We start from the raw sequence: 22,178 nt of genomic DNA on the forward strand, positions 1-22,178 counted from the left end.
AGGATGCTCCACCATTTGTCCAAGATAGGCTCCATTGAAACATGAAGAGAAGCAAGCTGCACCATGTCTCCAAGATGCTAAGATCCATTGAAATACCTTAAACCCATGATATTTTGTACATGGGGAGTTTACATTCAAGGTCCACCACTTGTCCAACCTATTATCTCTAGTAGCATGAGTGGTTTGGTCTCAAGATTCACCACTTTTCCACTCTATGTCATTACGTTAAGAAGATCTGGGTGTTAAGGTCGACCACTTGTCCAACCTATAAGGGTATATCTTAAAGGGTATTCTTTCTCACCACTTGAAATGTCCATGATATGTTTTACATGGGGGTTTGGCTCCAAGGTCCACCACTTGTCCAAGCTAACTCTATTGAAACATAGAGAGAAACAAAGGTCCACCACTTGTCCAAGCTAGGCTCCATTGAAACATGGAGAGAAGGATCCTCTACCATTTGTCGAAGCTAACTCTATTGAAACATGGGGGGTTTACATTCAAGGTCCACCACTTGTCCAACCTATTAACGCTAGTAGCATGAGTGGTTTGGTCTCAAGATTCACCACTTTTTCACTCTATGTCATTATATTAAGAATATTTGGGTGTTAAGGTCCACCACTTGTCCAACCTATAAGGCTATATCTTAAGGGTTATTCTTTCTCACCACTTGGAGTGACCAGCATAGGTTTTACATGGGGGTTTTGTTTCAAGGTCCACCACTTGTCCAAGCTAACTCTATTGAAACATAGAGAGAATCAAAGGTCCACCACTTGTCCAAGCTAGGGTCCATTGAAACATGGAGAGAAGGATGCTCCACCATTTGTCCAAGATACGCTCCATTGAAACATGAAGAGAAGCAAGCTACACCATGTCTCCAAGATGCTAGGCTCCATTGAAATACCTCAAACCCATGATATTTTGTACATGGGGGGTTTACATTCAAGGTCCACCACTTGTCCAACCTATTATCTCTAGTAGCATGAGTGGTTTGGTCTCAAGATTCACCATTTTTCCACTCTATGTCATTCTATTAAGAATATCTGGGTGCTAAGGTCCACCACTTGTCCAACCTATAAGGCTATATCTTAAACTTTATTCTTTCTCACCACTTGGAGTTACCAAGATAGGTTTTACATGGAGTTTGGTTCCAAGGCCCACCACTTGTCCAAGCTAACTCTATTGAAACATAGAGAGAAGCAAAGGTCCACCACTTGTCCAAGCTAGGCTCCATTGAAACATGGAGAGAAGGATGCTCCACCATTTGTCCAAGATAGGCTCCATTGAAACATGAAGGAAGCAATCTGCACCATGTCTCCAAGATGCTAGGATCCATTGAAATACCTTAAACCCACGATATTGTTTACATGTGGGGTTTAACGTCAAGGTCCAGTCACTTTTCCAAGCTATTATCCCTAGTAGCATGAGTGGTTTGGTCTCAAGATTTACCACTTTTCCACTCTATGTCGTTATATTATGAAGATCTAGGTTTTAAGGTCGACCACTTGTCCAACCTATAAGGCTAGATCTTAAAGGGTATTATTTCTCACCACTTGGAATGACCATGATATGTTTTACATGGGGGTTTGGTTTCAAGGTCCACCACTTGTCCAAGCTAACTCTATGGAAACATAGAGAGAAGCAAAGGTCCACCACTTGTCCAAGCTAGGCTCCACTGAGACATTTAGAGAAGGATGATCCCCCATTGGTGGAAGATAGGCTTCATTGAAACATGAAAAGAAGCAAGTTGCACCATGTCTCCAAGATTCTAGGATCCATTGAAATACCTTAAACCCACGATATTGTTTACATGTGGGGTTTAACGTCAAGGTCAGTCACTTTTCCAAGCTATTATCCCTAGTAGCATGAGTGGTTTGGTCTCAAGATTCACCACTTTTCCACTCTATGTCATTATATAAAGAAGATCTAGGTGTTAAGGTCGACCACTTGTCCAACCTATAAGCGTATATCTTAAAGGGTATTCTTTCTCACCACTTGCAATGTCCATGATATGTTTTACATAGGGGTTTGGTTCCAAGGTCCACCACTTATCCAAGCTAACTTTATTCTTCTCATAGAGAGAAGCAAAAGGTCCACCACTTGTCCAAGCTAGGCTCCATTGAAACATGGAGAGAAGTATGCTCCACCATTTGTCGAAGCTAACTCTATTGAAACATGCAAGGTTTACATTCAAGGTCCACCAGTTGTCCAACCTATTAACGCTAGTAGCATGAGGGGTTTGGTCTCAAGATTCACCACTTTTTCACTCTATGTCATTATAGTAAGAATATTTGGGTATTAAGGTCCACCACTTGTCCAACCTATAAGACTATATCTTAATGGTTATTCTTTCTGACCACTTGGAGTGACCATGAAAGGTTTTACATGGGGGTTTGGTTCCAAGGTCCACCACTTGTCCAAGCTAACTCTATTGAAACATAGAGAGAAGCAAAGGTCCACCACTTGTCTAAGCTAGGGTCTATTGAAACATGGAGAGAAGGATGCTCCACCATTTGTCCAAGATAGACTCCATTGAAACATGAAGAGAAGCAAGCTGCACCATATCTCCAAGATGCTAGCCTCCATCGAAATACCTTAAACCCATGTTATTTTGTACATGGGGAGTTTACATTCAAGATCAACAATTTGTCCAACCTATTATCGCTAGTAGAATGAGTGGTTTGCTCTCAAGATTCACCACTTTTCCACTCTCTATCATTATATTAAGAATATTTGGGTGTTAAGGTCCACCACTTGTCCAACCTATAAGACTATATCTTAATGGTTATTCTTTCTCACACCTTGAAAGACTATATCTTAATGGTTATCCCTAGCTATTATTGCTAGTAGCTTGAGTGGTTTGGTCTCAAGATTCACCACTTTTATTAAGCATATGTGGGTGTTAAGGTCCACCACTTGTCCAACCTATAAGGCTACATCTTAAAGGTTATTCTTTCTTACTACTTGGAGTGATTATGATAGGTTTTACATGGGGGTTTGGTTCCAAGGTCCACCACTTGTCCAAGCTAACTCTATTGAAACATAGAGAGAAGCAAAGGTCCACCCCTTGTCTAAGCTAGGGTCCATTGAAACATGGAGAGAAGGATGCTCCACCATTTGTCCAAGGTAGGCTCCATTGAAACATGAGGAGAATCAAGCTGCACCATGTCTCCAAGATGCTAGGCTCCATCGAAAAACATTAAACCCACGATATGTCGTAGATGAGGGGTTTACATTCAAGGTCCAACACTTGTCCAAGCTATTATTGGTAGTAGCCTGAGTGGTTTGGTCTCAAGATTCACCACTTTTCCACTCTATGTCATTATATTAAGAATATGCGCGTGTTAAGGTCCACCACTTGTCCAACCTATAAGGCTACATCTTAAAGGTTATTCTTTATTACCACTTGGAGTGACCATGATAGGTTTTACATGGGGATTTGGTTCCAAGGTCCACCACTTGTCCAAGCTAACTCTATTGAAACATAGAGAGAAACAAAGGTCCACCACTTGTCCAAGCTAGGGTCCATTGAAACATGGAGAGAAGGATGCTCCACCATTTGTCCAAGATAGGCTCCATTGAAACATGACGAGAAGCAAGATGCACCATGTCTCCAAGATGCTAGGCTCCATCGAAATACATTAAACCCACGATATTTCGTAGATGAGGGGTTTACATTCAAGGTCCACCACTTGTCCAAGCTATTATTGCTAGTAGCCTGAGTGGTTTGGTCTCAAGATTCACCACTTTTATTAAGAATATGTGGGTGTTAAGGTCCACCACTTGTCCAACCTATAAGGCTACATCTTAAAGGTTATTCTTTCTTACTACTTGGAGTGACCATGATAGGTTTTACATGGGGTTTGGTTCCAAGGTCCACCACTTGTCCAAGCTAACTCTATTGAAACATAGAGAGAAGCAAAGGTCCACCCCTTGTCTAAGCTAGGGTCCATTGAAACATGGAGAGAAGGATGCTCCACCATTTGTCCAAGGTAGGCTCCATTGAAACATGAGGAGAAGCAAGGTGCACCATGTCTCCAAGATGCTAGGCTCCATCGAAAAACATTAAACCCACGATATGTCGTAGATGAGGGGTTTACATTCAAGGTCCAACACTTGTCCAAGCTATTATTGGTAGTAGCCTGAGTGGTTTGGTCTCAAGATTCACCACTTTTCCACTCTATGTCATTATATTAAGAATATGCGCGTGTTAAGGTCCACCACTTGTCCAACCTATAAGGCTACATCTTAAAGGTTATTCTTTATTACCACTTGGAGTGACCATGATAGGTTTTACATGGGGGTTTGGTTCCAAGGTCCACCACTTGTCCAAGCTAGGGTCCATTGAAACATGGAGAGAAGGATGCTCCACCATTTGTCCAAGATAGGCTCCATTGAAACATGACGAGAAGCAAGTTGCACCATGTCTCCAAGATGCTAGGCTCCATCGAAATACATTAAACCCATGATATTTCGTAGATGAGGGGTTTACATTCAAGGTCCACCACTTGTCCAAGCTATTATTGGTTATAGCCTGAGTGGTTTGGTCTCAAGATTCACCACTTTTATTAAGAATATGTAGGTGTTAAGGTCCACCACTTGTCCAACCTATAAGGCTACATCTTAAAGGTTATTCTTTCTTACTACTTGGAGTGATTATGATAGGTTTTACATGGGGGATTGGTTCCAAGGTCCACCACTTGTCCAAGCTAACTCTAATGAAAGATAGAGAGAAGCAAAGGTCGACCCCTTGTCTAAGCTAGGGTCCATTGAAACATGGAGAGAAGGATGCTCCACCATTTGTCCAAGGTAGGCTCCATTGAAACATGAGGAGAAGCAAGGTGCACCATGTCTCCAAGATGCTATGCTCCATGGAAAAACATTAAACCCACGATATGTCGTAGATGAGGGGTTTACATTCAAGGTCCAACACTTGTCCAAGCTATTATTGGTAGTAGCCTCAGTGGTTTGGCCTCAAGATTCACCACTTTTCCACTCTATGTCATTATATTAAGAATATGCCCGTGTTAAGGTCCACCACTTGTCCAACCTATAAGGCTACATCTTAAAGGTTATTCTTTATTACCACTTGGAGTGACCATGATAGGTTTTACATGGGGGTTTGGTTCCAAGGTCCACCACTTGTCCAAGCTAACTCTATTGAAACATAGAGAGAAACAAAGGTCCACCACTTGTCCAAGCTAGGGTCCATTGAAACATGGAGAGAAGGATGCTCCACCATTTGTCCAAGATAGGCTCCATTGAAACATGACGAGAAGCAAGTTGCACCATGTCTCCAAGATGCTAGGCACCATCGAAATACATTAAACCCATGATATTTCGTAGATGAGGGGTTTACATTCAAGGTCCACCACTTGTCCAAGCTATTATTGCTAGTAGCCGAGTGGTTTGGTCTCAAGATTCACCACTTTTATTAAGAATATGTGGGTGTTAAGGTCCACCACTTGTCCAACCTATAAGGCTACATCTTAAAGGTTATTCTTTCTTACTACTTGGAGTGACCATGATAGGTTTTACATGGGGGTTTGGTTCCAAGGTCCACCACTTGTCCAAGCTAACTCTATTGAAACATAGAGAGAAGCAAAGGTCCACCCCTTGTCTAAGCTAGGGTCCATTGAAACATGGAGAGAAGGATGCTCCACCATTTGTCCAAGGTAGGCTCCATTCAAACATGAGGAGAAGCAAGGTGCACCATGTCTCCAAGATGCTAGGCTCCATCGAAAAACATAAACCCACGATATGTCGTAGATGAGGGGTTTACATTCAAGGTCCAACACTTGTCCAAGCTATTATTGGTAGTAGCCTGAGTGGTTTGGTCTCAAGATTCACCACTTTTCCACTCTATGTCATTATATTAAGAATATGCGCGTGTTAAGGTCCACCACTTGTCCAACCTATAAGGCTACATCTTAAAGGTTATTCTTTATTACCACTTGGAGTGACCATGATAGGTTTTACATGGGGGTTTGGTTCCAAGGTCCACCACTTGTCCAAGCTAACTCTATTGAAACATAGAGAGAAACAAAGGTCCACCACTTGTCCAAGCTAGGGTCCATTGAAACATGGAGAGAAGGATGCTCCACCATTTGTCCAAGATAGGCTCCATTGAAACATGACGAGAAGCAAGTTGCACCATGTCTCCAAGATGCTAGGCACCATCGAAATACATTAAACCCATGATATTTCGTAGATGAGGGGTTTACATTCAAGGTCCACCACTTGTCCAAGCTATTATTGCTAGTAGCCGGAGTGGTTTGGTCTCAAGATTCACCACTTTTATTAAGAATATGTGGGTGTTAAGGTCCACCACTTGTCCAACCTATAAGGCTACATCTTAAAGGTTATTCTTTCTTACTACTTGGAGTGACCATGATAGGTTTTACATGGGGGTTTGGTTCCAAGGTCCACCACTTGTCCAAGCTAACTCTATTGAAACATAGAGAGAAGCAAAGGTCCACCCCTTGTCTAAGCTAGGGTCCATTGAAACATGGAGAGAAGGATGCTCCACCATTTGTCCAAGGTAGGCTCCATTCAAACATGAGGAGAAGCAAGGTGCACCATGTCTCCAAGATGCTAGGCTCCATCGAAAAACATTAAACCCACGATATGTCGTAGATGAGGGGTTTACATTCAAGGTCCAACACTTGTCCAAGCTATTATTGGTAGTAGCCTGAGTGGTTTGGTCTCAAGATTCACCACTTTTCCACTCTATGTCATTATATTAAGAATATGCGCGTGTTAAGGTCCACCACTTGTCCAACCTATAAGGCTACATCTTAAAGGTTATTCTTTATTACCACTTGGAGTGACCATGATAGGTTTTACATGGGGGTTTGGTTCCAAGGTCCACCACTTGTCCAAGCTAACTCTATTGAAACATAGAGAGAAACAAAGGTCCACCACTTGTCCAAGCTAGGGTCCATTGAAACATGGAGAGAAGGATGCTCCACCATTTGTCGAAGCTAACTCTATTGAAACATGGGGGGTTTACGTTCAAGGTCCACCACTTTTCCAAGCTATTAGTGCTAGTAGCATGAGTGGTTTTGTCTCAAGATTCACCACTTTTTCACTCTATGTCATTATATTAAGAATACCAGGGTGTTAAGGTCCACCACTTGTCCAACCTATAAGGCTATATCTTAAAGGTTATTCTCTCTCACCACTTGGAGTGACCATGATAGGTTTTACATGGCGGTTTGGTTCCAAGGTCCACCACTTGTCCAAGCTAACTCTATTGAATAATAGAGAGAAGCAAAGGTCCACCACTTGTCCAAGCTAGGGTCCATTGAAACATGGAGAGAAGGATGCTCCACCATTTGTCCAAGATAGGCTCCATTGAAACATGAAGAGAAGCAAGATGCACGATGTCTCCAAGATGCTAGGCTCCATCGAAATACCTTAAACCCACGATATTTCGTAGATGGGGGGTTTACTTTCAAGGTCCACCCTTGTCCAAGCTATTATCGCTAGTAGCATGGTTTGGTCTCAAGATTCACCACTTTTATTAAGAATATGTGGGTGTTAAGGTCCACCACTTGTCCAACCTATAAGGCTACATCTTAAAGGTTATTCTTTCTTACTACTTGGAGTGACCATGATAGGTTTTACATGGGGGTTTGGTTCCAAGGTCCGCCACTTGTCCAAGCTAACTCTATTGAAACATAGAGAGAAGCAAAGGTCCACCCCTTGTCTAAGCTAGGGTCCATTGAAACATGGAGAGAAGGATGCTCCACCATTTGTCCAAGGTAGGCTCCATTGAAACATGAGGAGAAGCAAGGTGCACCATGTCTCCAAGATGCTAGGCTCCATCGAAAAACATTAAACCCACGATATGTCGTAGATGAGGGGTTTACATTCAAGGTCCAACACTTGTCCAAGATATTAGTGCTAGTAGCATGAGTGGTTTTGTCTCAAGATTCACCACTTTTTCACTCTATGTCATTATATTAAGAATATGCGCGTGTTAAGGTCCACCACTTGTCCAACCTATAAGGCTATATCTTAAAGGTCATTCTTTCTCACCACTTGGAGTTACCATGATAGGTTTTACATGGGGGTTTTGGTTCCAAGGTCCACCACTTGTCCAAGCTAACTTTATTGAAACATAGAGAGAAACAAAGGTCCACCACTTGTCCAAGCTAGGGTCCATTGAAACATGGAGAGAAGGATGCTCACCATTTGTCCAAGATAGGCTCCATTGAAACATGACGAGAAGCAAGCTGCACCATGTCTCCAAGATGCTAGGCTCCATCGAAATACATTAAACCCACGATATTTCGTAGATGAGGGGTTTACATTCAAGGTCCACCACTTGTCCAAGCTATTATTGGTTATAGCCTGAGTGGTTTGGTCTCAAGATTCACCACTTTTATTAAGAATATGTGGGTGTTAAGGTCCACCACTTGTCCAACCTATAAGGCTACATCTTAAAGGTTATTCTTTCTTACTACTTGGAGTGATTATGATAGGTTTTACATGGGGGTTTGGTTCCAAGGTCCACCACTTGTACAAGCTAACTCTAATGAAAGATAGAGAGAAGCAAAGGTCGACCCCTTGTCTAAGCTAGGGTCCATTGAAACATGGAGAGAAGGATGCTCCACCATTTGTCCAAGGTAGGCTCCATTGAAACATGAGGAGAAGCAAGGTGCACCATGTCTCCAAGATGCTAGGCTCCAATGAAAAACATTAAACCCACGATATGTCGTAGATGAGGGGTTTACATTCAAGGTCCACCACTTGTCCAAGCTATTATCACTAGTAGCATGAGTGGTTTTGTCTCAAGATTCACCATTTTTCCACTCTATGTCATTATATTAAGAATATGCGCGTGTTAAGGTCCACCACTTGTCCAACCTATAAGGCTACATCTTAAAGGTTATTCTTTATTACCACTTGGAGTGACCATGATAGGTTTTACATGGGGCTTTGGTTCCAAGATCCACCACTTGTCCAAGCTAACTCTATTGAATCATAGAGAGAAGCAAAGGTCCACCACTTGTCTAAGCTAGGCTCCATTGAAACATGGAGAGAAGGATGCTCCACCATTTGTCGAAGCTAACTCCATTGAAACATGGGGGGTTTACGTTCAAGGTCCACCACTTGTCCAAGCTATTAGTGCTAGTAGCATGAGTGGTTTTGTCTCAAGATTCACCACTTTTTCACTCTATGTCATTATATTAAGAATATGCGCGTGTTAAGGTCCACCACTTGTCCAACCTATAAGGCTATATCTTAAAGGTTATTATTTCTCACCACTTGGAGTGACCATGATAGGTTTTACATGGCGGTTTGGTTCCAAGGTCCACCACTTGTCCAAGCTAACTCTATTGAATAATAGAGAGAAGCAAAGGTCCACCACTTGTCCAAGCTAGGGTCCATTGAAACATGGAGAGAAGGATGCTCCACCATTTGTCCAAGATAGGCTCCATTGAAACATGAAGAGAAGCAAGATGCACGATGTCTCCAAGATGCTAGGCTCCATCGAAATACCTTAAACCCACGATATTTCGTAGATGGGGGGTTTACTTTCAAGGTCCACCACTTGTCCAAGCTATTATCGCTAGTAGCATGGTTTGGTCTCAAGATTCACCAGTTTTCCACTCTATGTCATTATATGAAGAATATCTGGGTGTTAAGGTCCACCACTTGTCCAACCTATAAGGCTATATCTTAAATGATATTGTTTTTGACCACTTGGAATGTGCATGATATGTTTTACATGGGGTTTTGTTGCAAGGTCCACCACTTGTCCAAGCTAGATCTATTACATATATATTATACATACAATATTCAACTAGATTCCCTACCTATCATGTCCAGTAGCATGGATGCTCTAGCTTGAAGGTCCACCACTTGTCCAACCTATACTCTCTTATGTAAGGGAGATCTCGCTATAAATTCAAAACCTTCCCGCCTAAATTTAAAATATCCCTCCCAAATCTTAAATATCCCGCCTAAATTTTAAAATATCCCGCCCAAATTTTAAAATTCAAACTTTTTTATAAAAATTTAAATTTTACTACTTAAATTTAAAATATTCCACGCGAAATTGATTTTAAATTCAAGTTTACCACAAAAAGATATCATTATACCACCTAAATTCAAATATGCAAACCTCAAATCATTATATTGTACATAAATTCAAACAAATTCAAATTAACAAGCCTAAACTGATATTAGTTTGCATAGATATGAATTTATCACACCTAAATTATGTCACCATGTTAGAGAGAGTGGTTAGAGAATTTGAACAAGGTCCACCACTTGTCCAACCTAGATACCAAGAAGGATTGAGTGTACAAGGTATTGTTTGGAGGTCCTTATAGTCCACTGGTCTCAAGGTCCACCACTTGTGGTAAGGGTCACCAAAAAGTGTATATATTCATCCAAAGAAATACACGTATTTTTGGTCTACATGTCCTAGTTTAAACCATTTATGTCCATTAGGTGTATCACTAAACAACACTACTATTTTTGAGAAACAGAAGTTACAATCATATCTACAAATGGATTAGAGGAAAATCAGCTCAGCATACATCCAGAACTCGCTACAAGAATCGACTTTAACAGATCACGCAAGTAAGTCTTCCATTCAATTTTACTAGTATTACAATGTGTTAGTTATTTGTGATATTTATGTATGTATATATACTATGTGTACATATCGTAATTAAGTGTAATTGTGTATCTGCATTATGTATGAGTATTACAATGAAATAACACAAATATACATACATACACATAGATAACACAGACGCACACATACATGAGCATGTATTTTCAAGAGAGAGATAGCAAGATACAGAGATAGATAGATAGATAGAGAGAGAGATAAATACCTGTTTTTTAGAGAGAGGAGAGAGAAAGATAACAGATTTCACTGTGTTTATGTATGTGGAAGAGAGGAAGACGATGTATGGGAATATGTGCACGTATTTTCAAGAGAGAGACAACAAGATAACAGATTTCATTGTGGTTATGTATGTGGAAGTGAGGAAGACGATGTGTGGGAATATGTGCATGTATTTTCAAGAGAGAGACAGCAAGATAACAGATTTCACTGTGGTTATGTATGTGGAAGAGAGGAAGACGATGTGTGGGAATATGTGTATGTGTGCGGGGATACTTTTAAACTATGTATCTCTGTCTTTTGACGAGAGAGTGTGTGTGCAAGAAGAGTTACAGAGAACCATCTTCTCTATATGGAGAAAGACAGAGAGTGAGAGAGAGAGAAATACCTGTTTTTTCTCTATTCGTGAGGTGTGCAATGTCTCCTGAGAAGATTGCCCGATCCTGCCCTTCTAGAAAGCGTTGTGTACGCTGCTGTTTCTTTATCTTGTGCGCGAACTTTCAATCCTGTGCACTCCACCTGTGTGTTGTGTATGATGCCGAGCTTGCTCCTCTACGCGCGCGTATACTCCAACTGTGTGCGATCCGTGTGCGCTTTCTGTGTGTTTGCTGCTCGCCTGCTTTCTCTGTGTGCGTTGCTCGTGCGCTCTCTGTGTGCCTAATCTTGATAGGGTTTATTAGAATGCCACGTATGCTACAAGTCCATGTTTTATCATAGGATTAAAAAAAACAAAAGCAATATAAAAAATTAACCAATATAAAAGCCCCAGGACCCCGCCCAGAACAATATCCCAAAATCAACCTCCCAAGCCCCGCCATCGAGAGCGCTATATTCCACATCCCCATCAAGAGCGCTACCCCCAAACCTCACGTGGAAGCGCTGCCTTGTCACCCCATTGTGGCATTGCCCTAAGACCCCGCATCTGGAGTGCTAAATGGGAACATTCTTCATTAGTGAAATTTTGAACATAAATTATATTAGCATATACTTAAATATAATACAAATATTAACATATTAGCTATACTACTAATTTACTATAGCACTTCTAGATTATGTCCCATACTATATTTAAGGTGCCACAGGTTTGGCCTTATGGTCCTAGATTTAGCCAAGTGGTCAACACATATAGGACCAAGTGCACACTGTGCCACAAAACTTGGCCACCACTTCACTTGCCAAAGTTTAGGCCACATGGTCAATCCTAAGTTTCCAATGTTCTTATTATGTCACCTTTTGCCTCATGGAAAACCTAGGCTTGTTTTCACATACTCAAGCACTTCAAGCCACAATAAATTGTCATTACTCTTCGGCAACCCTTTTGTTCAAGTCTTTGAAAAAACATTGTTTAAGGCCACCCTAAACCATTTTCATTTAGGGGTGTCTAAAACTAGCTTTTTGGCAATTCGAGAAGAAAATGGTCAAAGTTTTATACTTAGTTTTAACCACTTGACCAATTCAAATATTGGAAAGCAAGGTCTTGTAATACTTTTCTTTGGACATCACACATTAAAACTAGGTCCCTCACTTGTCCAAGCTATGCTCTAATACAATAAAGGGCTTTTGGTTTCAAGATGCACCACTTTCCCAACCTTGATTCCATTAAAGAAGCTAGCTCTACTTAGACATTTAATAGCAAGGTCCTGCAGCAGTTCAGATTGAACATTTTCCATGGCAGCTAGGTCCACCACTTATCTAAGCTATGCTCTAATAGAGTAAGGGGGTTTTGGTTTCAAGATCCACCACTTGTCCAAACTTGATTTGGGAAGCAAGGTCCTATAATAGTTTACTTTGGACATTCACCATTACAACTAAGTCCACCACTTCTCCAAGCTATGTTCTAATACACTAAGGAGGTTTTGGTTTCAAGGAGAACCACTTGTATGACTTTGTTTTTGGAAGTAAGGTCTTTACATAGTTCACCTTGGACCTTGGACATTGGATACTACAACTAAGCCCACCACTTGTCCAAGATATCCTCTATATATATCCAAAGGGTTTGGGTTTCAAGATTCACCACTTTTCCAACCTTTCTTCCATTAAAGAAAGGAGGGGCATTATAACTAGGTCCACCACTTGTCCAAGCTATGCTCTGATATAGAAAGGGGATTTTGGTTTCAAGGTCCACCACGTGTTCAACCTTGCAAGACTCAAGGGATACTTGGACATTGGAAAGCATAGTCCTATAGTAGTTGATAGGTGGCAGTGGGTATTACAACTAGGTCCAACCTATGCTCTCATATAGCAAAGAGGCTTTGCTTTCAAGGTCCACCACTTGTCCAACCTTGCTTCCATTAAAGAAATGAGGGGCTACGTAAACATTGGCAAGCAAGGTAGCAAGGTCCTAAGGTGTTTCACCTTGGATATTGGGCATTATAACTAGGTCCACCACTTGTCCAAGCTATGCTCTGATAAAAAAAGGGGATTTTCGTTTCAAGGTCCACCATGTGTTCAACCTTTCTAATATAGAAAGGGGATTTTCGTTTCAAGGTCCACCACGTGTTCAACCTTGAAAGACTCAAGGGATACTTGGACATTGGAAAGCATAGTCCTATAGTAGTTGATAGGTGGCAGTGGGTATTAAAACTAGGTCCAACCTATGCTCTAATATAGCAAAGAGGCTTTGGTTTCAAGGTCCACCACTTGTCCAACCTTACTTCCATTAAAGAAATGAGGGGCTACGTAAACATTGGCAAGCAAGGTAGCAAAGTCCTAAGGTATTTCACCTTGGATATTGGGCATTATAACTAGGTCCACCACTTGTCCAAGCTATGCTCTGATATAGAAAGGGGATTTTTGTTTCAAGGTCCACCACGTGTTCAACCTTGAAAGACTCAAGGGATACTTGGACATTGGAAAGCATAGTCCTATAGTAGTTGATAGGTGGCAGTGGGTATTACAACTAGGTCCACCACTTGTCCAACCTATGCTCTCATATAGCAAAGAGGCTTTGGTTTCAAGGTCCACCACTTGTCCAACCTTGCTTCCATTAATATAGCAAGGAGGATTTGGTCTCAAGGTTCACCACTTGTCCAACCTATGCAAACCTTTTTCATGTTGTAGCATGATTTTTTGTTTGAAGAGTATTTTTCTATAACTATGGATTTAACAATGTAATCTTTTTACTTACAGGATGGACTTCGAATCTGGGGAGAAAGTACATATGATACTTGACAATGAAATCGTTGGTATTGGTTGTGTGTGTAGAACAGATCCAGATTCCACTTGTGGTGGTACAAAGATAGGGCTAGGAAATGTCTCCATACTAGTGGAGGAATGCTTGAAGGATGTGGTCCTACCTTTTCCTACAATGGATACTTCATCTCTCCAAGGCTCATTATGGAGTGTTGTTCGATGGTCAAAGCTTCTTTTGCAATCTTTTGTATTAAATGGGAACTTAATTGATCCACACGAAAGCTACAATGGTGATGAAGAACATGATCATTCTGATCCTCTAGTTACAGATGCAATACCTATGACAAGCCCAGAATTTGAAGCAATGATTCGAGAGTCTTGGAGAAATCAGAGGGTCCTTTTAAAAGATGACACAATGATGCAAACCATGAATGAAGGGACCATCTTATATGTATTTCCACATGATTATGTCAACTTTCAGGAACTTGGTCCTGATTGTGTGGGTGTGGGTATTGAAAGAGAAAATGCAAGCATTGATGATGTGGTTGAAGTGGGTAGCATCACTTTGCTAAAGTGGCCCATCAAGCAAACAACAATGTTGAATGGGAGCCCATTACAACGCTTTGTTCCTGTTGATGGCATGCATGCTACATATGAGGATGTATCCAACGATGGCAATGTTGGAAAAAAACTTGATGGGAGTAATGTTGTCCAGTTGTCAAGGAAGAGACGATACACTTTCATGAACAGGACTCAAAAATCAAAAGCAGCACCAGCTTCGACTTTTTACCTTTCAAACAAATCAATTCAAAGGGTATCATGCATTGATTGTTGTGCACAAAAATGCTACCAATTTGTAGATCGTGATATGGTGACAAGGTTACGACAACAATTTTGGGGAGAGTCTCAAAAATCACGCACTAATTATGTTTATGATGTTCTTTCTATATGTTATCAGAAAGATGAGAAGTCACGAAACCAATTCAGGCTAAATGGCTCTATTGTTTGTTGTAGAGCATGGTATGAGCTACATGGAATACCAAAGACATCATTTTATCGATACAAGGAGAACTTTGAAAATGGTGTGCGCCAATATGTACATGGGAACACATGTACATTGAGAAGGGGACTTCAACATACTAGTTTAGCAAGAGCACTACTAAATGAGTTTGTGGAAAACAACTCTGAGAAGATGCCACATAGAAGTAGAACATTGCTAGATGGCTCAAGAGAGACTCAATTGGTGATTCCATCAACATACAAACAAGTGGATATTTTATGTGAAATCAACACGACACTTGACCAAATGGGCTATGAGAAGAAGCTATCCCAATCTTCTTTTGGTAGAATTTGGAACAAAGAGTACCCACATGTCACTTTAACAAAGACGAGTGAGTTCTCTAAGTGCAATATTTGTAGCTCAATCAAGGCAAGGTTAGAAGCTAAACCTTCTCTTGAAGAGAGAGCTCTTCTCTTGAGGGAGAGAGAAGTTCACATGGCACAACAAAAGAGTTGCAGAAGCCTATATTATGCATGGCGCACGTATTCAGAAACTCAACCACAAAAATATGTATGCATAATCCATGATAAGATGGATCAAAAGAAGACTGCCATTCCTAGATTACGCATTGTTCCCAAGGGTGTGGATTCAGGATATAATCTGCAGGTGGCATTGATTGGCATGATCACTCATGGACATGGAGAAGGTCATTACGGACACTTTGTCTTGAATGGTTTGTGGCCAGCTGATCCAAATCTTACAATTGGCTCAATTGCTAATTGTTTACATAACCTCGAGAGGATAGATAAGCATCCTCTTGGTGATCTAGTAACAAATGGACTTCCAAGGAGCAATATTTCACTACTACATGCTTTGAACTCAAGGGATGCTTTGGACTACCATAACTTGAGTGATGGAAAAGAGCCCATTGTGCAGTCGTCAAAAATTGCAGAAGAGGAATTGGGGTCAACATTTCACAGATTGCCAGAGAACTTGTTGCTACAATTGGATAATTGTGCAGGGGAAAACAAAAATCGATACTTATTTGCCTATTTGTCAATGCTTGTTGCAAGGGGTGTTTTCAAAACCATCCAGCTGGGATTTTTAATGGTTGGGCATACACATGAGGACATAGACGCCATGTTTAGTAGGTTTTCAGAGAAGTTGAGAGTTACACAAACCTATACTTTGCCACATTTGATGGATACATTACGAAACAGCTCATCTTCATCTCCAGCTCCATTTTTTCTCACAAAGATCCCCGATTTCAAGCAATATTGTGATGGCTATCTTTGTGATGGACAAGACATACTTGTTGGACATTCCAAACCGCTTCAGTTCAGGTTCTTTATGCAGGATGAGACACCAATGATGCAATATAAGGCACATGTAGGTGTATCAAGTTGGAGTGGAAGTATTCGCCTTTGGAAAACAGACACAGAAGGCAAGCCAATGTTACCACATGGAGATCCACCTCTAGTACAAATGGCGGAGTATGTCAAGGCCCATGAAGAAGTCATTTTGGGGCTAAAGAACTATATAAAATTTTGGAAAAATTTAGGGAATGGTTCAAGTATCCCGCGATATTATAGACCCGTGATAGATTATTGGAGTAAGGTAATTGAAGAGATTGGAAAAGCAATCATATCAGAGGGAGTCTTGTATGAAATGTTTTGGCCAAAAACTCAAGAATATTCTCACCTACAAAGCACTACAATGAATTTGCAACAAGGAGCAGAAAGATTCCTAGGCCTTGAAGAGTTGAACGATCATTTTTGTGGGCCTCAACGAGATAGGCCAAGGGAAGAGTTTGACCCTATGTCTGATGTGCACCAAGGTGACTTTCTTATGCTTGTTCCGAGTGACACAGAAATCTATCCAGTGTGGCTTGCAATGGCTTTATCTGACATTGATAATGAGCCTACATCACCAAACTACAGAAAACTCTTGATTCAATATTGGGCACCTTGCGCGAGAAAAAGTGGGATGACAGATACTCAAGCTTACAGTAATTGTTGGAAGGGTTATTGGGCTGTCAACTATAAGGACCCACAAGTGTGGGAAACTATAGATGCAATTGTTTGGTCCTGGAGACCCAACAAAGAAGGACCATTTTCTAGAATAACGATTCCAGAAAGACATGCTCTAAAAGCCAAAGAAGGCCTCACTCGTGCACATCAGCCACACTTGGATCAAAGTTCAGATATGGTATCAAATGTGGAGTAGAATTATGTGGAGCTTCTATTGTGACTATACTAGTCAATTTGTAAACAAAATCTTTTTTGTATCTTCCTTTGTTTTATGTAATTTATAGTTATTATTCAAATCCATGTGTTGTACATCCTCTTGACTTTTGGTGTTTATCAACACCACAATCCTATGAGATTTTCACTTTATTTACTAGCCACACACCTCAATTTTTCCCACTTTAAGTGGAAAATTCCCAAATTACATGAATTCGGTCGATTTGGAGATTCCCATAATGTGAGATTTTTACCAAAATACCTAATATGGTCTTTAAACATAATGCCTCGAAACCTTAGATGAGGGTTTGTATAACAATAAATAGATGTTTAGACTTTTCTACTGGCATATATATGAAAATTTTTAGGGGCCTCGGCTCCTAATCTGTGTAGATTCAATTGATTATTTTGAACTACTGGAATTGTACTCATACACAGGAAACATATTTTGGTGGTGTTTACATTTGATAAGCACTATATCAAACGGATTTTTTAGGTGTCGGAAAAGATTCTATGTCCTATGAGTCCTTTTACACGTGAAAATATGACACTACTGATTGTCATCATCTAAAATAGTTTGGTGGTTGACACTCAGATGGTCAATTTGTGGTTGATGATAAACATAGTAGTTCATAATTGCTGAGAATAAACATACACACACAAATATGAGAAATTTATTTTACTCATATGAATTGGGAGGATGAATATATGGTTTATTCTTTGACATCTAAGTAAAACATTCTCAGCTATAAAATACTAACAACTAGTTTTTTATTAAATGCTCTTTTGGATCTCTATTTACTCAGATGTATACAGGAGGACTTATGGGGGTGTCGTAGGAGATGATAAGCTATGGGATTTTTTTTCATGATTGTCGGAATGCAAAGAAGACAATGTCCAAAAAATTTAAATCTAGCACACAATCACATTTGACAGACTTAATAGCTTAATGATTGGCCTAGAGTTTCACAAGGCTTGACAAATCTGCTGAAAATTTTGTGAATACAAGCAATTTTTGTTTTGATAGATATACCGACATTACTCTAAAGTCCCTTGCATGTTTTGGACTAGAATTTGCTGGTTTTCTTGTGGCATGAGACAACATTGACCTATGTGGCTCAAGTGACCTAGGACTACATAATATCTGGCAGCTTGGATGTTGATTTTTGGTGAACACCAACAATTCTAGTTTTGATACATTGAACGACATTTTTTAATTCCCTTATATGGTTTGTGATTGCAATTATCTTAGTAATATCTGCTCTATACTGAGGAATCATATGATTGGGTATTTTGTGGTAACAGTACTTAGTTGATGGAATGTTGGGTTTTTTCTATGACTCTTAACTGCATCTCCATGGGAATGACAACATTGTTGATGACTAAAAGAAACATAAAATGATTTTTATTGAATAGAAGCTTAATTTTTAAAATTAGTGTTAATATTTTTCTTTGAAAACACCCCAATGCTTCAAAAAGGGCCTTAATCCTCACGTGAGGGTCTTGGATGAGATGGCATTTGACTGGACTTTTTGAAAATCGATTCATATTACAAAGGAGATGCTGACCAATTTTTTTTTGAATTGAATGACATTTACATTATCATAAATAAATGGCTCATTCTTCAAACTTAATATTTGATCTATGATATGTTGTTAGTTTTTCTTGTAATTTTTGACACCAATAACAAGGGGAGGGAGTCGTTGACACCTGTCTTCCCAAGTAAAGTCAATACAGACATGCTTGTGTTTCTTGGATGGTGACAGGTAAGAGATTCTTTCCTTGGGATTACAATGACGACTGTAGCAATAACAGAAGATCATCCAGTATTAGGTTATAGATAACCGTTGTATATTATTCTTTGATAACATGTAATACACTATATGTTAGTATCAATGTCAATTGTAGTCTTAACTTTATCTACCTGTTATCTAATGTATACATAAGATTTTGTTATTTACACCTTGACTGGTCTCTAGTCCCATTGTATGGTTCAATAGTTTGTGAACTCAAACTATTGTTAGATTAATCATTCTTAAACACACACACACACACACACACATGGAGGAAAAATATTGTACTTGTTCTTCTTCACTAACTTAAGATAAGAGGTCTACAAAACATAAGAGATATACAACATAAAAGGGGAACTAGCACAACAATCTAGTATGAACCGCTAGTGAGTGAGGTGAGTAGATAAGTGTGCCATCACTCCGGTAGGTAGACCAGCTTGGTGTAGTACAGTTGTAGTGTCACTGGCATAGATATGTGTATCCGTCAAGGCATGCTAGTGATGATGATTGTCGGTGGTAGTCATCCAAGAGTCGTACATGTTGAGCTTGATATCTCAAAAGAAAAGCGTGTGGAAGATTGTGTGTAAGTGAAGGTGCTACCCTAAAAATTGTGTGAGCAGCAACACTGTTTTCAAATTTTTATTTTTGCTTGTAGAATATAGCTCTGAGTACTTTGCCTAGAGTGCCCCTTTGTTTCAATGTGGTCTACAACTTTTCAAAAGAATTCCTCATCGTTTTGCTGATATTCCTCTTAGATTGACTGTATACAAAAATTTTAGGTTTTCTGTTTTCACATAATGTGCGAATTTGATGCACTTTTTGAAGCACGGAAGGTGCTCGAAGTTGGGTGTATAAATTTTGAGCTGAAGATGAAATTTTAGCTTGTGCAAATCTTGTGGTTTGAGGGGTTTTGGTAGATTTGGGCAACAAAGTACGGAGGCATTTACACACCATCAAAGTGGTCTCTTGAGAGAGGCATTTACACACCATCAAAGTGCTCTCTTAAGAGAGGCAGTTTTTTGAGCACACACGTGGGGCTTCTTTCACAGGTCTTCACAGGATACTTTGGCATCAATTTTGGGCTTCAGTCCTTGGTCTTTGCGAATGGATTTGCATATGGTTATGGTGTATGGTTGATGCCCGTTATACATGCACTTTGCGAGGACTTTTGAGTGCCGGTGAGTTCTTTTGAGAGCATTGTTTTTGGATTGATCAAGTCTATGGATTGTAACTTGTTTGGCGCTTGTTTATGCAAGTTCACTCCATGGATGTATTGTATCTGAAATTGTGGAGCCATTTTAGCATTTCTACTCATTCACATTGAGTAGTGTTATGGTTTATGATTTAGAGTCCTCTTTCAGAGACTATAGTGATCGAGGTTTACTCCCACTTTGCCATATTTTGGTTGATAGGTTTTTGCTATTTTGTAATGGTCAAGAGCTTCTCCCACTTTGGCGTCTTGAATGCGGTTTTATGGTTGAGATTTTTCTCTAGTTACAGAGGAGACTCTGCCGAGTTTTTGCCAGATTTTATGTGTTTTGTGACAAGTGCTAGAGAGCTGTTTTAGCCAAATTTTGGCTTGTGCCTATGCGGATGGTCATTTTGCTTGCACTCTCATTGCCTATGGTCACTATTTATGCATGATTGGTTCTTGGTTTTTGCAGAGGGCTATGTGCTTTATGCAATGCTTGCCATAGCTTTGGTGACAGGTGTTTGATTAGCTAGTTTTCTTTTTCATGTGTTGAATGGTTATGCTCTTGTGGACAGTGCATTTATACTTTGTGTCGGCTCATCTATAGACTCATTTTGTGCTCAATATGGCATCTTGCAGTGACAATTTTGTTACCTGATATGTCAATAGTTACCTTTTACTTACTTTTTGGTTGTAACTAAGGTTGAAGCTTTGAACCTTACGATCATATTTACATAAGTGTTTAAGTAGTTGTATTTTCCCAGGTAGGCATATAGCGAGAGGGACAGTTGTTCATGGGATGTCGTGAAGTTTTAAGTTTTTCAACAATTGTATTGCCTTTTGTGTGTATATCTTGGGGTTGATGAGAAATACATAGCAAGCGTTACTTTTTCTTCATCGTCCATGGTGTTCTCTGTGTTTTTTACTTGACAATTCTAACGTTCTTTCTTTTTTTTGTGCTTTTTTCACAAAAATAGGCTCACGGGCAACAAGTTCTATGATACTTTGGTTGCAAACACCCCCCCCCCCCCCCCCCCCCCCCCCCCCCCCCTTGCATTATAGTCTTATTTTTGGGCACCTTGTTGTTGTGATGGAATTAGACACTGCCCTGGCTACAAAAATAATAGGCCAGAGGTAAGACCTTCCCAAATTTGAAACCCTTTACGTGTGTATCCCACTTTCATGAGGTTAACGGGTAAACCTAAACCCAAGGTTAGCTAGAGTAAACCAGAAACTCTAGGGTTTGGGTGTAAACCAGAAACCCCTTGTGTTGCTAGCTCGAAAGTAGCACCAGGTTATGGGAAATTCTAAAACCCTTGGTTGTGAGAAAACCTAAAACTCACGGTTGACAAGTATACCAAAAACTCATTGTGTCATGAGAGGGGAGAATTTTGCTCAAGGGGGCATATGATGATGATGATGATGATCATGCCAAGTTTGGCTGAAGGGGAGATTGTTAGGGTCAGCCCAACTTGGGCAGTCACATTGTGTGAACAACATGTAATGCCTATTAAAAGGCTTAGAAGATCTAATAATATCCACTTTTCATTGTATGAATTGTGAAATCTTATCCTCTAACTCTCTCTTCTCTACACACGCTCCTCTCCATTTCCATGTCCATTCATGATGCCGTTTGCTGTTGTGCGTGCTCAACATCTTGCCCAAAAAACAACCTTCACAAACATGTTTGACAAGTGCTTCAAGAGGTGGCAAAGAAGCAACCATATCAAATTTTTGCAAACACGGCAAACTGGAAAAAATTAGATGGCCAAAAAGTGCATGCCAAAGGTTTACATCTGAAACCTTAGAATCCACAACTGCATTTGCAAAATTTTGCCCACACTTGTCATACAAAGTGAGCTTATATAGCCCACTACATGAAATGCCAGATGTAACAATTTCATCACCAAAATTGAGATTGTGTACTATACATATTTCATCCACAAATTTG

The sequence above is a fragment of the Adiantum capillus-veneris genome, chromosome 6 (genome assembly GCF_014529385.1).
Source record: "Adiantum capillus-veneris isolate H3 chromosome 6, ASM1452938v2, whole genome shotgun sequence".
NCBI classification, from domain to species: Eukaryota; Viridiplantae; Streptophyta; class Polypodiopsida; order Polypodiales; family Pteridaceae; genus Adiantum; species Adiantum capillus-veneris.